Source organism: Loxodonta africana, chromosome 17 (genome assembly GCF_030014295.1).
Source record: "Loxodonta africana isolate mLoxAfr1 chromosome 17, mLoxAfr1.hap2, whole genome shotgun sequence".
Lineage (NCBI taxonomy): Eukaryota > Metazoa > Chordata > Mammalia > Proboscidea > Elephantidae > Loxodonta > Loxodonta africana.
In genome coordinates, this window is record NC_087358.1 from 2132368 (window position 1) to 2147325 (window position 14958).

At 39.1% G+C, this 14958-nt stretch overlaps 1 protein-coding gene across 5 annotated transcripts in view; it reads right to left on the reverse strand.

Moving 5' to 3' along the window:
• The window catches only part of NBEA (neurobeachin), a 914947-nt gene that overhangs the window by 722578 nt on the left and 177411 nt on the right, over window positions 1-14958 (reverse strand). The window lies entirely within an intron of this gene.

Sequence of the window (14958 nt, forward strand, 5' to 3'; positions counted from 1 at the left end):
CCCTTAGTGTCTCAAAGGGCTGATCACACACGCCTGGAAATACCTCATTCGGCTTTAATGGCTTTAATTATTCCTCCGTTTCCTGGGCTTAGAAGTCTGGGAATAATTCCTGAAATGATTTCCTTGGCCTTCTCTCCTCCTTAACTGCACTCTGAGTGGATGACACCTTGTGCTTCTGCAGCTTCCTACGACACAGCCTCTACACTGAGAACGACAGTGCAGAATTCTCAACTGCATTACCAACATGTAACCTATCACCAATGCTGTTTAATAAGCAATACCTGTTGCCATCAATTCAATTCTGACTCTAAGTGACCCCATGTGACAGAGTAGAACTGCCCACAGGGTTTCCAAGGCTGTGATCTTTAAAGAAGCACACTGCTTTCTCCCCAAAAGCAGCTGGTGGGTTCGAATCACCGACCTTTCAGTTAACAGCTTAGTGGCTTACCCACTGTGCCACCAGGGCTACTAAATAAACAATAGACCCTCCAACCTAAACCTTAAGGCTGCACATTCCAATAGGATCCACTAGCCATATGTAGCTACTGAAACTTGAAACGTACCTAGTTCGAGTTGAGATGCGCTATTAGTGTAAAACACACACTGAAATCTAAAATATAATCAACTCAGTGGCAACGGATTTGGTTTTTGGTTTTTTTATACTGATTATATATTGAAATAATAGTTTTTTTAATATGTCAAGTTACGTAAACTATCACTTATTACTTTTTACTTTTTTTAATGTGGATACCAGAAAATTTAAATTACCTGTGTGGCTTGCATTGTATTTCAATTGGACTAACAGCAACGATAATTATTATGTACCGCCCTGGGTGGTGAAAACAGTTAACAAGCTCGGCACCAACCAAAAGGCTCACCAGAGGGGCCTCAGAAGACAAGCTTGGCGATCTGCTTCTGAAAAATCAGCCACTGAAAAATCAGCCACTGAAAACCCTACGGAACACAGTCTTATTCTGACACACATGGGTTACTTCAAGCTGTAACTGACTCAATGGCAACTGGTTGCCCAAAATAATAATTTCAAACAAAAATACAAGACTGAGGAATTACCCTTCAAAAAAAGCTGGTAATAATTCAAACTCAAAAGTCCAAAAAATGTATCTTCCTAGACAAATCTCTTCCTCTCTAGTGATCTTTTTTGTGGTATCCCTGTCAAACCACTTAGCTATAACGCACGAGTCACACCGTACCCCGTCATCCAAGGTCTAGAAGAACTAACATTGTCTTTACCAGTTATACTTCATCATCCACGAACTACGTCCAGATGTCTGCATGTGATAGCCAAGGTCTAGAAGAACTAACATTGTCTTTACCAGTTATACTTCATCATCCACGAACTACGTCCAGATGTCTGCATGTGATAGCCAAGGTCTAGAAGAACGAACATTGTCTTTACCAGTTATACTTCCCACAGGATTTGGCCACATCCCTTATGCTACCAAGGGCAACTCAGAGAGTCACAAACTCAAATGATTACAAGACACAAGGAGTTAAAAATGTACGCATTAGGATACAAGAGAGGTGGTATTGTGAGAGCTGATAAAGGAAATAAAATTTAAAACTAAAAAAAACTTCTTATTGAGTCAAAAAAGCTCTCTTGTGGCCAGTTTTGACTTCACAAAGCCAGTGTGCTTCGCCTGCCTTCTGTCTGGTGCTCCCACAATTGTCATTCCTCCGTACCCATTTCCTTAACCTTCTAGGTAGAACTGAACTGTTTTCAATTTGCCATTCAGATAATACGTTTCTGAGTACTACTATTGGCCAGGCACTCTTCTAGGCACTGTGGGAAGAGGAGTTAACAACACTGGAAAAAAAAAAAAAATCCCTGCCCTTAGAGAATTTATATTCTAGGGGACAAGAAGGCAGGAGCAGACAATAAATAAAACAGACAGGTAAGATATGTAACATGTTAGATGTTAACAAGTACATGAAATTAACATGGAGAAGATGAGAAATTTAGAAAAGGAGGGCTGAAGGTTGAAAAGGCTTTACTAAGAAGGTGGCGTTTACTGTTTTGATGTATGATAAAGCTAGCGATGATTTTGCATTGTTATGCCTGTGTGTTAAATATAAACACCAATGGTGTATAGATACGCAATAATCTACAAAATTCAAATCAAGCCTTGGATTATAATTTCACACAAAAATTTTAAAAGATGAAGGAAATTCACCAAATATCTGAGTTATTAAAAGAAGAAAACCAACAAAAAAAATTTGCGTAAAAAACCAAAATTAGAAGCTCCTATTTAAAAGAATTTCAGTGCTAAGAATACAATATTTTAAATTCTAAGATCCATTTCTGTTGAGTCAATTCCAACTCATAGCAACCCTAGAGGACAGAGCAGAACTGCCCCATAGAGTTTCCAAGGAGCATCTGGTAGATTCAAACTGCCAACCTTTGGGTTAGCAGCCATAGAGCTAAACCACTGTGCTACCAGGGTTTCCTTACTAATAGACAGGGGAATAAAATTAAAATAAGAAATCAATGGCTATTTAGAGCTGAAGCCAGCTCCTTCACTAGTGATAATTTCACATAGCTTATCTTAGACATTCTACTTTTATTTGGTAGTGGTCATTTGTCCAGCCATTTGCTGTAGAATTGCTTAGGCCTAAAGGTCCTGATGGATCCCTGATGGCACACTGGTTACCGAGATGCCTGGGTAGTGCAAATGGTTCAACGCTTAACTACTAACTGAAAAGTTAGTGTTTCAAACTCACCCAGAGGTGCCTCAGAAGAAAAGCCTGGCAATCTGCCTTGAAAACCCTATGAAGTTCTGCACACATGGGTCATCATGAGTCAGAATTGACACAAAGAATTAACCACCAGTAATGATTTTTTTTTTAATGCTTTTGAAAATACTTTCTACTTTTATGTTTAAAACTCTGAAAGAGAAGAGTCTGATCCTGTTCCTAGATAAAGATTCTCAGAGATCAGACTTTATCCTATAATAACTGTTTGTAATGAGTTTTATAAAGAACATGAACAGAGCCCTGGTGGCCCAGTGGTTTAGCTCTATGGCTGCTAACCCAAAGGTCAGCAGTTTGAACCCACCACCTGCTCCCTGGAAACTCTGTGGGGCAGTTCTGCTCTGTCCTACAGGGCTGCTATGAGTCGGAGTGGACTGGATGGCACTGGGTTTGAACGAAATATAAAAGCAGGTTGACAATTATGAACACGATGATTGGAGGAATGAATTCATAAGTGAGAAAAAAATTTATACCTCATTCCACATTATTAAAAGGTATGCCAGAAGTATTGCATGAGGCATTACGGAGCAAAACCACAGAAAAAAAAAAAAAAAAAGTGCCAATTGTTTTCTCATACAAGTCAATGATTCTGGGTGGTAGTTTTTAAACCTAAAACTGACTGCTCTGGAATACTCTAAAATCATGTCTTTTTATTGGCTAACTCAAAATTTCAGTAGATATATCATGATGTTTCTCCTCAAAAGCATATTATCCATGCCTGTAAAGAGCACTTCCTCCTTCAGCCTTAAATTACTGCTATTCGCATAGCTTTCTTTACTGGTATAAAAAGACACTATCCTATTCATCTTTAATCTGTCTGGTGCCTACCAAAATTCCTCAATAAATGTTTAGCTGAATTCAAGTCAAAATTCAAGAACAGAAGAGGGTAAGGCAAACACAAAGAGGCTAGAAGAGGACAACAGAAGACGTTCAACTCTATCTTAAATGTGTTACTTTAATAGTTTTAAATATTTTTCTATTTTTTATATTTTCTTTATTTTTTAATAAAGCTATTTTTAAAAAGAGAGTTATACTTGGATAATTTATAATTATATATCTGTAAAGCCTTTAAGAAAAACCACAACATGAATCTCATGGAAAATACAAGCTCAAATACAATTTGAACCACACGACATTATCTTTGTGTGGTGATTAAATACATAATTTGCGAGATGTACTATATGGAAAATGACTACACATACTTCGAAGTGGAATCTGAGAAGTTACAAGAGGCAATTATATATTACATAAACTCCAGAAGTAAGTAAAACAGACAGGAAACACGGACATTATAGGAGGAAAAGAATCTACTCAATACTGAAGAGGTTTTTCTAACATTTAGAACACTCCACAATGGAATCAAAAATAGATTACCAGAAATCTCCATTTTTATTGCAGAAGCCATAATACACACAATATGGACGATGACATATTAAGTAAATTATGAAAAATGATTTTAATTGGTAGAGGTAAAGCATGAAGTGGATGATTCCTTAATGCCCACGCCATTTCTTGGACTCCAGGGTTGAGCATCAAATAGCCTAATTCAACCATATTAATCATTTGCGGTTTTTTAGTTTTTATTTATTTATTTTGAGGGAGAAACGATTACTTCAGAAACCAACATCAAATTTAACATTTTCATAGCGACAATGATGGATTCAAAGGTAGGCAGAGAACTAGGCTGACCAATCACATTGGAAGGAAGGCTCTTGTTCACTGATGAGAGAAGGGAGAGCTCTTTCTGTCTGGATAAGAAGAACTACAGCCCCAAGCTTCTCTGGCACCCTTCTTGTGACCACAAAGGAGGCCATCTTTAGCACAAAGCTAACACTTTAGGTGCCAAAGCAGAGATATGGAAACATATCCTTATCTCTAGGTGCTGGTGATACAACAATGGGGGAGAAGAAAACCTCACACCCTGCTAGTGGGAAAACAAAATGGTACAGCCACTTTGGAAAGCAATCTGGCAATTCCTCAAACAGAGTCACCATGTAACCCAGTAATTCCACTCCTAGGTATATACTGAAGGGAAACAAAAACATCTGTACAAAAACTTGCACACAAATGTTCATAGCAGCAGTACTCATAATAGACAAACACAAAAACTCAAATGTCCACTATTCCACAATAAAAAGAAATGAAGTGCTGATATATGCTACAACATGGACAAACCTTAAAGACACACTAAGTGAAAGAAGCCAGTTACAAAGGACCACACATTATATGATTCCATTTAGATGATATACCCAGAATAGACAAATCCATACTGACAGAAAGGAAACTGGTGCTTTCATAGGGCTAGAGGGTTAGGGTGCTATCAATTGTTAGATGCCATCGAGTCGGTCCCGACTCATGGCGACCCTATGTACAACAAAACGAAACACATCTGATCAATTTCTACTGATTATCTGCTCACCATACAGATTAAGTATGGTGAAAGGATACAACCCTTCCTGACTTCAAGCCATGTGGTATTTTCTTGTTCTGTTTGAACAACTGTCTCTTGTCTGCTTTCAGCCAGAATCCATCTGACATCAGCAATGATATCCCTGGTTCCACGTCTTCTCCTGAATCTGGCTTGAATTTCTGGCAGTTCTCGGTCAATATACTGCTACAGCCACTTTTGAATGATCTTCAGGAAAACTTTGCTTGCGTGTGATATTAATGATATTGTTCAATAATTTCTGCATTTGGTTGGATCACCTTTCTTGGGGATAGGCATAAATATGGATCTCTTCCAGTCAGTTTGCCAGGTAGCTGTCTTCCAAATTTCTTGGCATAGACGTTGTTTAATATTTTCCCCATAGAAGCCCTCACTACTGCAACTCGAGGCTAGAATTTTTTCTTCACTTCTTTCAGCTCGAGAAATGGCAAGCATGTTCTACCCTTTTACTGTTCTAACTCCAAGTCTTTCCATGTGTCATTATAATACTTTACTCTGTCTTCTCGAGATGCCCTTTGAAATCTTCTGTTCAGCTCTTTTACTTCATCATTTCGTCCTTCCACTTTAGGTACTCGAGGTTCAAGAGCAACTTTCACAGTCTCTTCTGACATCCATTTTAGTCTTTTCTTTCTTTCCTGTTCTTTTTTTTTTTATTAACTTTTCTTGAGCTTCAAATGAACGTTTACAAATCAAGTCAGACTGTCACATATAAGTTTATTTACACCTTACTCCGTACTCCCACTTGCTCTCCCTCTAATGAGTCAGCCCTTCCAGTCTCTCCTTTCTTGACAATTTTGCCAGCTTTCAACTCTCTCTATCCTCCCATCCCCTCTCCAGACAGGAGATGCCAACACAGTCTCAAGTGTCCACCTCTTCATCAGCATCTCTGTCCCACCCACTGTCCAATCCCTTTCATGTCTGATGAGTTGTCTTCGGGGATGGTTCCTGTCCTGTGCCAACAGAAGGTTTGGGGACCATGCCCGCCGGGATTCCTCTAGTCTCAGTCAGACCATTAAGTATGGTCTTTTTATGAGAATTTGGGGTCTGTATCCCACTGATCTCCTGCTCCCTCAGGGGTTCTCTGTTGTGCTCCCTGTCAGGGCAGTCATCGATTCTGGCCGGGCATCAACTAGTTCTTCTGGTCTCAGGATAATGTAGGTCTCTGGTTCATGTGGGCCTTTCTGTCTCTTGGGCTCTTAGTTGTCGTGTGACCTTGGTGTTCTTCATTCTCCTTTGCTCCAGGTGGGTTGAGACCAATTGATGCATCTTAGATGGCCGCTTATTAGCATTTAAGACCCCAGACGCCACATTTCAAAGTGGGATGCAGAATGTTTTCATAATAGAATTATTTTGCCAATTGACTTAGAAGTCCCCTTCAACCATGGTTCCCAAACCCCTGCCCTTGCTCTGCTGACCTTTGAAGCATTCATTTTATCCCGGAAACTTCTTTGCTTTTGGTCCAGTCCAATTGAGCTGACCTTCCATGTATTGAGTGTTGTCCTTCCCTTCACCTAAAGCAGTTCTTATCTATTAATTAATCAGTAAAAAAACCCTCTCCCTCCCTCACTCCCTCCCTCCCCACCACATAACCACAAAAGTATGTGTTCTTCTCAGTTTATACTATGTCTCAAGATCTTATAAGAGTGGTCTTATACAATATTTGTCCTTTCGCCTCTGACTAATTTCACTCAGCATAATGCCTTCCAGGTTCCTCCATGTTATGAAATGTTTCACAGATTCGTCACTGTTCTTTATCGATGCGTAGTATTCCATTGTGTGAATATACCACAATTTATTTACCCATTCATCCGCTGATGGACACCTTGGTTGCTTCCAGCTTTTTGCTATTGTAAACAGAGCTGCAATAAACATGGGTGTGCATATATCTGTTTGTGTGAAGGCTCTTGTTTCTCTAGGGTATATTCCAAGGAGTGAGATTTCTGGGTTGTATGGTAGTTCTATTTCTAACCGTTTAAGATAACGCCACACAGATTTCCAAAGTGGTTGTACCATTTTACAATCCCACCAGCAGTGTATAAGAGTTCCAATCTCTCCGCAGCCTCTCCAACATGTATTATGTTGTGTTTTTTGGATTAATGCCAGCCTTGTTGGAGTGAGATGGAATCTCATCGTAGATTGAATTTGCTTATCTCTAATGGCTAATGATCGAGAGCATTTTCTCATGTATCTGTTAGCTGCCTGAATATCTTCTTTAGTGAAGTGTGTGTTCATATCCTTTGCCCACTTCTTGATTGGGTTGTTTGTCTTTTGTGGTTGAGTTTTGACAGAATCATGTATATTTTAGAGATCAGGCGCTGGTCGGAGATGTCATAGCTGAAAATTCTTTCCCAGTCTGTAGGTGGTCTTTTTACTCTTTTGGTGAAGTCTTTAGATGAGCATAGGTGTTGGATTTTTAGGAGCTCCCAGTTATCTGGTTTCTCTTCGTCATTTTTGGTAATGTTTTGTATTCTGTTTATGCCTTGTATTACGGCGCCTAGGGGTGTCCCTATTTTTTCTTCCATGATCTTTATCGTTTTAGTCTTTATGTTTAGGTCTTTGATCCACTTGGAGTTAGTTTTTGTGCTTGGTGTGAGGTATGGGTCCTGTTTCATTTTTTTGCAAATGGATATCCAGGTATGCCAGCACCATTTGTTAAAAAGACTATCTTTTCCCCAATTAACTGACACTGGGCCTTTGTCAAATATTAGCTGCTTATATGTGGATGGATTTATATCAGGCTTCTCAATTCTGTTCCACTGGTCTATGTGCCTGTTGTTGTACCAATACCAGGCTGTTTTGACTACTGTGGCTGTAATAGGTTCTGAAATCAGGTAGAGTGAGGCCTCCCACTTTCTTCTTCTTTTTCAGTAATGCTTTGCTTATCCGAGGCTTCTTTCTCTTCCATATGAAGTTGGTGATTTGTTTCTCTATCACCTTAAAAAATGACATTGGAATTTGGATCGGAAGTGCATTGTATGTATAGATGGCTTTTGATAGAATAGACATTTTTACTATGTTAAGTCTTCCTATCCATGAGCAAGGTATGTTTTTCCACTTAAGTATGTCCTTTTTGATTTCTTGCAGTAGAGCTTTGTAGTTTTCTTTGTATAGGTCTTTTACATCTTCAGTAAGATTTATTCCTAAGTATTTTCTCTTCTTGGGGGCTACTGTGAATGGTATTGATTTGGTTATTTCCTCTTCGATGTTCTTTTTGTTGATGTAGAGGAATCCAAGTGATTTTTGGATGTTTATCTCATAACCTGAGACTCTGTCAAACTCTTCTATTAGTTTCAGTAGTTTTCTGGAGGATTCCTTAGGGTTTTCTGTCTATAAGATCACGTCATCTGCAAATAGAGATAATTTTACTTCCTCCTTGCCAATCCGGATGCCCTTTATTTTTTTGTCTAGCCTAATTGCCCTGGCTAGGACTTCTAGCACGATGTTGAATAAGAGCGGTGATAAAGGCCATCCTTGTCTGGTTCCCGTTCTCAAGGGAAATGCTTTCAGGTTCTCTTCATTTAGAGTGATGTTCGCTGTTGGGCATCTTGAGGAATTTTCCTTCAATTCCTATTTTGGTGAGAGTTTTTATCATGAATGGGTGTTGGACTTTGTCAAATGCCTTTTCTGCATCAATTGATAAGATCATGTGGTTTTTGTCTTTTGTTTTATTTATGTGGTGGATTACATTAATGGTTTTTCTAATATTAAACCAGCTTTGCATACCTGGTATAAATCCCACTTGATCGTGGTGAATTATTTTTTTGATATGTTCTTGAATTCTATTGGCTAGAATTTTGTTGAGGATTTTTGCATCTATGTTCATGAGGGATATAGGTCCGTAATTTTCTTTTTTTGTAATGTCTTTACCTGGTTTTGGTATCAGGGAGATGGTGGCTTTATAGAATGAGTTGGGTAGTATTCCATCATTTTCTATGCTTTGAAAAACCTTTAGTAGTAGTAGTGTTAACTCTTCTCTGAAAGTTTGGTGGAACTCTGCAGTGAAGCCATCCAGGCCAGGGTATTTTTTTGTTGGGAGTGTTTTGATTACCGTTTCAATGTCTTTTTTTGTTATGGGTCTATTTAGTTGTTCTACTTCTGAATGTGTTAGTTTAGGTAGGTAGTGTTTTTCCAGGAATTCATCCATTTCTTCTAGGTTTGCAAATTTGTTAGAGTACAGTTTTTCATAATAATCTGATATGATTCTTTTAATTTCAGTTGGGTCTGTTGTGATGTGGCCCTTCTCGTTTCTTATTTGGGTTATTTGTTTCCTTTCCTGTATTTCTTTAGTCAGTCTGGCCAATGGTTTATCAATTTTGTTAATTTTTTCAAAGAACCAGCTTTTGGCTTTGTTTATTCTTTCAATTGTTTTTCTGTTCTCTAATTCATTTAGTTCAGCTCTAATTTTTATTATTTGTTTTCTTCTGGTGCCTGATGGGTTCTTTTGTTGCTCACTTTCTATTTGTTAAAGTTGTAGGGACAGTTCTCTGATTTTGGCTCTTTCTTCTTTTTGTATGTGTGCATTTATCGATATAAATTGGCCTCTGAGCACTGCTTTTGCTGTGTCCCAGAGGTTTTGATAGGAAGTATTTTCATTCTCATTGCTTTCTATGAATTTCCTTATTCCCTCCTTGATGTCTTCTATAACCCAGTCTTTTTTCAGGAGGGTATTGTTCATTTTCCAAGTATTTGATTTCTTTTCCCTAGTTTTTCTGTTATTGATTTCTAGTTTTATTGCCTTGTGGTCTGAGAAGATGCTTTGTAATATTTCGATGTTTTGGACTCTACAAAGGTTTGTTTTATGGCCTAATATGTGGTCTATTCTAGAGAATGTTCCATGTGCGCTAGAAAAAAAAGTATACTTTGCAGAAGTTGGGTGGAGAGTTCTGTATAAGTCAATGAGGTCAAGTTGGTTGATTGTTTTAAGTAGGTCTTCCGTGTCTCTGTTGAGCTTCTTACTGGATGTCCTGTCCTTCTCCGAAAGTGGTGTGTTGAAGTCTCCTACTATAATTGTGGAGGTGTCTATCTCACTTTTCAGTTCTGTTAAAATTTGATTTATGTATCTTGCAGCCCTGTCACTGGGTGCATAAATATTTAATATGGTTATGTCTTCCTGATCAATTGTCCCTTTTATCATTATGTAGTGTCCTTCTTTATCCTTTGTGGTGGATTTAAATCTAAAGTCTATTTTGTCAGAAATTAATATTGCTACTCCTCTTCTTTTTTGCTCATTGTTTGCTTGATATATTTTTTTCCATCCTTTGAATTTTAGTTTGTTTGTGTCTCTAAGTCTAAGGTGTGTCTCTTGTAGGCAGCATATAGATGGATCGTGTTTCTTTATCCAGTCCGAGACTCTCTGTCTCTTTATTTGTGCATTTAGTCCATTTACATTCAGTGTAATTATAGATAAATAAGTGTTTAGTGTTGTCATTTTGATGACTTTTTATGTGTGTTGTTGACAATTTCATTTTTCCACATACTTTTTTGTGATGAACCGTTTTTCTTAGTAAATTGTGAGATCCTCATTTTCGTAGTGTTTGACTTTATGTTCGTTGAGTCGTTACGTTTTTCTTGGCTTTTATCTTGAGTTATGGAGTTGTTATACCTCTTTGTGGTTACCTTAATATTTACCCCTATTTTTCTAAGTAAAAACCTAACCTGTATTGTTCTATATCGCCTTGTATCACTCTCCATATGGCAGTTCTATGCCACCTGTATTTAGTCCCTATTTTTGAGTATTATGATCTTTTACATATTGACTTCAATGATTCCCTGTTATGAGCATTTTTTTTAAATTAATCTTAATTTGTTTTTGTGATTTCCCTATTTGAGTTGATATCAGGATGTTCTGTTCTGTGTCCTTGTGTTGTGCTGATATCTGATATTATTGGTTTTCTGACCAAACAATATCCTTTAGTATTTCTTGTAGCTTTGGTTTGGTTTTTGCAAATTCTCTAAACTTGTGTTTATCTGTACATATCTTAATTTCGCCTTCATGTTTCAGAGAGAGTTTTGCTGGATATATGATCCTTGGCTGGCAGTTTTTCTCCTTCAGTGCTCTGTATATGTCGTCCCATTCCCTTCTTGCCTGCATGGTTTCTGCTGAGTAGTCTGAACTTATTCTTATTGATTCTCCCTTGAAGGAGACCTTTCTTTTCTCCCTGGCTGCTTTTAAAATTTTCTGTTTATCTTTGGTTTTGGCGAGTTTGATGATAACATGTCTTGGTGTTTTTCTTTTTGGATCAATCTTAAATGGGGTTCGATGAGCATCTTGGATAGATATCCTTTCATCTTTCATGATGTCAGGGAAGTTTTCTGTCAGCAGATCTTCAACTATTTTCTCTGTGTTTTCTGTCCTCCCTCCCTGTTCTGGAACTCCAATCACACGCAAGTTATCCTTCTTGATAGAGTCCCACATGATTCTTAGGGTTTCTTCATTTTTTTAATTATTTTATCTGATTTTTTTTTCAGCTATGTTGGTGTTAATTCCCTGGTCCTCCAGGTTTCCCAGTCTGCATTCTAATTGCTCGAGTCTGCTCCTCTGACTTCCTATTGCGTTGTCTAATTCTGTAATTTTATTGTTAATCTTTTGGATTTCTACATGCTGTCTCTCTATGGATTCTTGCAACTTATTAATTTTTCCACTATGTTCTTGAATAATCTTTTTGAGTTCTTCAACTGTTTTATCAGTGTGTTCCTTGGCTTTTTCTGCAGTTTGCCTTATTTCGTTTCTGATGTCTTGAAGCATTCTGTAAATTAGTTTTTTATATTCTGTATCTGATAATTCCAGGATTGTATCTTCATTTGGGAAAGATTTTGATTCTTTTGTTTGGGGGGGTTGTAGAAGCTGTCATGGTCTGCTTCTTTATGTGGTTTTATATGGACTGCTGTCTCCAAGCCATCACTGGGAAACTAGTTTTTCCAGAAAATCCGCTAAAAAAAATGCAGTCAGATCCCTATCAGAACTGCCTTTGGATTATAACTGCCACCTTGTTCCCTGTAAGGATGAAAGTCCGAGATTTGGATCATATATGCTTGGCTGTAGCTGGTTCTGTGTTTTTAGTCCAATTAGGGATGGTTTTTTGGTCCCTGGGTTTTTTGTGGTTCCTTCTCTCAGGCCAGAAGAGTGGGTTAGGAAAAGAGCAAAAGAAAAAAAAAGGGGGCGGGGGGAAGCAAAGCCGCTGTGGAGCCAGAGCCATTCTTCCTCTGGCTCAGGAAATTCCAATGTTAATGAAGCCGCCTGGGGAGGGTGGGGGAGGGATCAGAGAGATAGGAGAGTAGCACCTCAGAATATAGCCAAAGTTGCTTGTCTTGCTTGGAATGACTATTTTATCTTAGATTCCCGAGGGGCGTGTCGCCTATGTGTGCTGGCTGTGTGGAGATTGCCCCCGGGGGTCTGGCCCACTGAAGCCGTGGTCAGATCCTCCGCTGCCAGTCCAAAGCCCAGCGTCAAGGTTCCCCTGCTGGGATGCTGCACTCCTGGCTCCAAAATCAGTCGCTGCCTCCCAGGGACTTCTCGTCCCGCCAGCCGCGTCGCCACGCCACCCGCGCGGACCGGCTGGGCCCCCTCCCGGGGTAGTTCAGGGGAGTAGAGCTGCGCCCCGTGCTTGCGCAGGGACAGCGTCCAGTCAAAAGCCCGGCGCCAAGGTTCCCCAGCTGGGCCGCTGCACTCCCGGCTCCAAAACCAGTTACTGCCTCCCGGGGACTTCTCCCACCAGCCGTGTTGCCATCCCACCCCCGCGGACCGGCTGGGCCCCCTCCCGGGTTCAGTTCAGGGGGGTAGGTCTGCACCCCTTGTTTGCGCCGTCACAAGATTTATGAGTTCAGCTCCCCTAGGCCCAGAAGCCTGGCGCCAAGGTTACCTGACTGGGATGCTGGCTCCAGGCTCCGAAAACAGTCGCTGCTTCCCCGTATTTGTTCGTTTTCCGTCTCTAAATCTGTGTTTGTTGTTCAGGGTTCGTAGATTGTTATGTATGTGATCGATTCACTTGTTTTTCCAAGTCTGTGTTGCAAGAGGGATCCGAGGTAGCGTCTACCTAGTCCGCCATCTTGGCCCCGCCTCCTCCTTTCCTGTTTTTTAATAACTTTTTGCTTTCTTCAAGTATGATGTCCTTGATGTCATTTCACAGCTTGTCTGGTCTTCAGTCATCGTGCTCAAAGCATCAAATCTCTTCTTGAGACGGTCTCTAAATTCAGGTGGGATATACTCAATTTAGTACTTTGGCTTTCGTGAACTAGTTCTAGTTTTCTTCAGTTTCAACTTGAACGCACATAGGAGCAATTGATGGTCTGTTCTGCAGTCGGCCTCTGGCCTTGTTCTGACTGATGATATTAAGCTTTTCCATGGCCTCTTTCCACAGACATAGTCGATTTGATTGCTGTGTGTTTCATCTTGCAAGGTCCACATATATAGTCATTGTTTATGTTGGTGAAAAAAAGTATTTGCAGTAAAGAAGTTGTTGGTCTTGCAAAAGTCTGTCACGTAATTTCAGGCATTGTTTCTACCACAAAGGTTGGTGGTTCGAGCCCACCCAGTGGTGCCTCAAAAGAAAGGCCTTAAGTGTACAGCTTCCAGTCTACTTCAAAAAGATCAGAGCCATGAAAACTCTATGAAGTGCAGTACTACTCTGACATACACAAGGTCTCTATGAATCAGAAACAACTCGACAGCACCTGGTTTGCTTTGGTTTTTGGACAGACCCAAAGAAATGTTTTATATTTAAAAGCCTGACAATACCAAATGTTGACAAGGATGTAAACCAACTGGAACTCCCATACACTGCTGGCAGATGCATAAATTGGTTCAATATTTTAGAAAACTATTTGGTAGCATCTCCCAAAGCCGAATATATGCATATGGTATAGCCCAAAATTTCTACTCCTAGGCATGTACCCAACAAAAGTGCTAGTGACCACCAAAAAACATATACAAGGACCCTCACAGCATCATTATTTATAATATCCTAAACCTGGAAATGCCCTAAATTTTCATTAACATCAGAGTAAGTAAATAGTGGTATATACACACAATAGAATATAACTGCTACACTCAATAATGCTGATGAATTTCAAAGGCTTTATCTTGAGTGAAAGAAGTCAGATTTTTAAAAGGAGTACATACTGTATGATTTCACTTGTATGAGATGCAAAAACTGGAAAAACTAATCAATGGTAATAGAAGTCAAAATAGTAGTTAACTCTGGGGATATTAACTCAGAAGGGGTACAAAAGAATTTTGTTGGGTGCTAAAATGTTCTTTACCATCATCTGGCTGGGGGTTACAACAGTGAAAACATACATAAAAGCTAATCAACCTGTACAGTTAAGATCTGTGTACTGTTCAATATATTTCAAAAAAAATTAAAAGAAGAAAATGTTCTAAGCATAACAAAACAAACTTTGGAATGCCCATACAACGGAATAAACCTAAAAAGAAATGAAGTGCTGATACATGCTACAGGATGACTGACCTCTTGAAAACATTTTGCTAAGTGGAAGAAGCCAGTCACAAAGGAGACATTATATAATTCCATTTACATAAAATGTCCAAAATAGGCAAATACATATAAACGGAAAATATATTAGAGGTTGCCTAGGGCTGGGGATTTGGGGCAAAAATAGGGACTCAAATATGGGCAAAAGACATGAATACTCCAAAGAAAAGATGAATATCTAATAAAATATATGGAAATATGCCTAAGCTTATTAACAATGTGAAAAAACACAAATTGAAACCACAATGACAT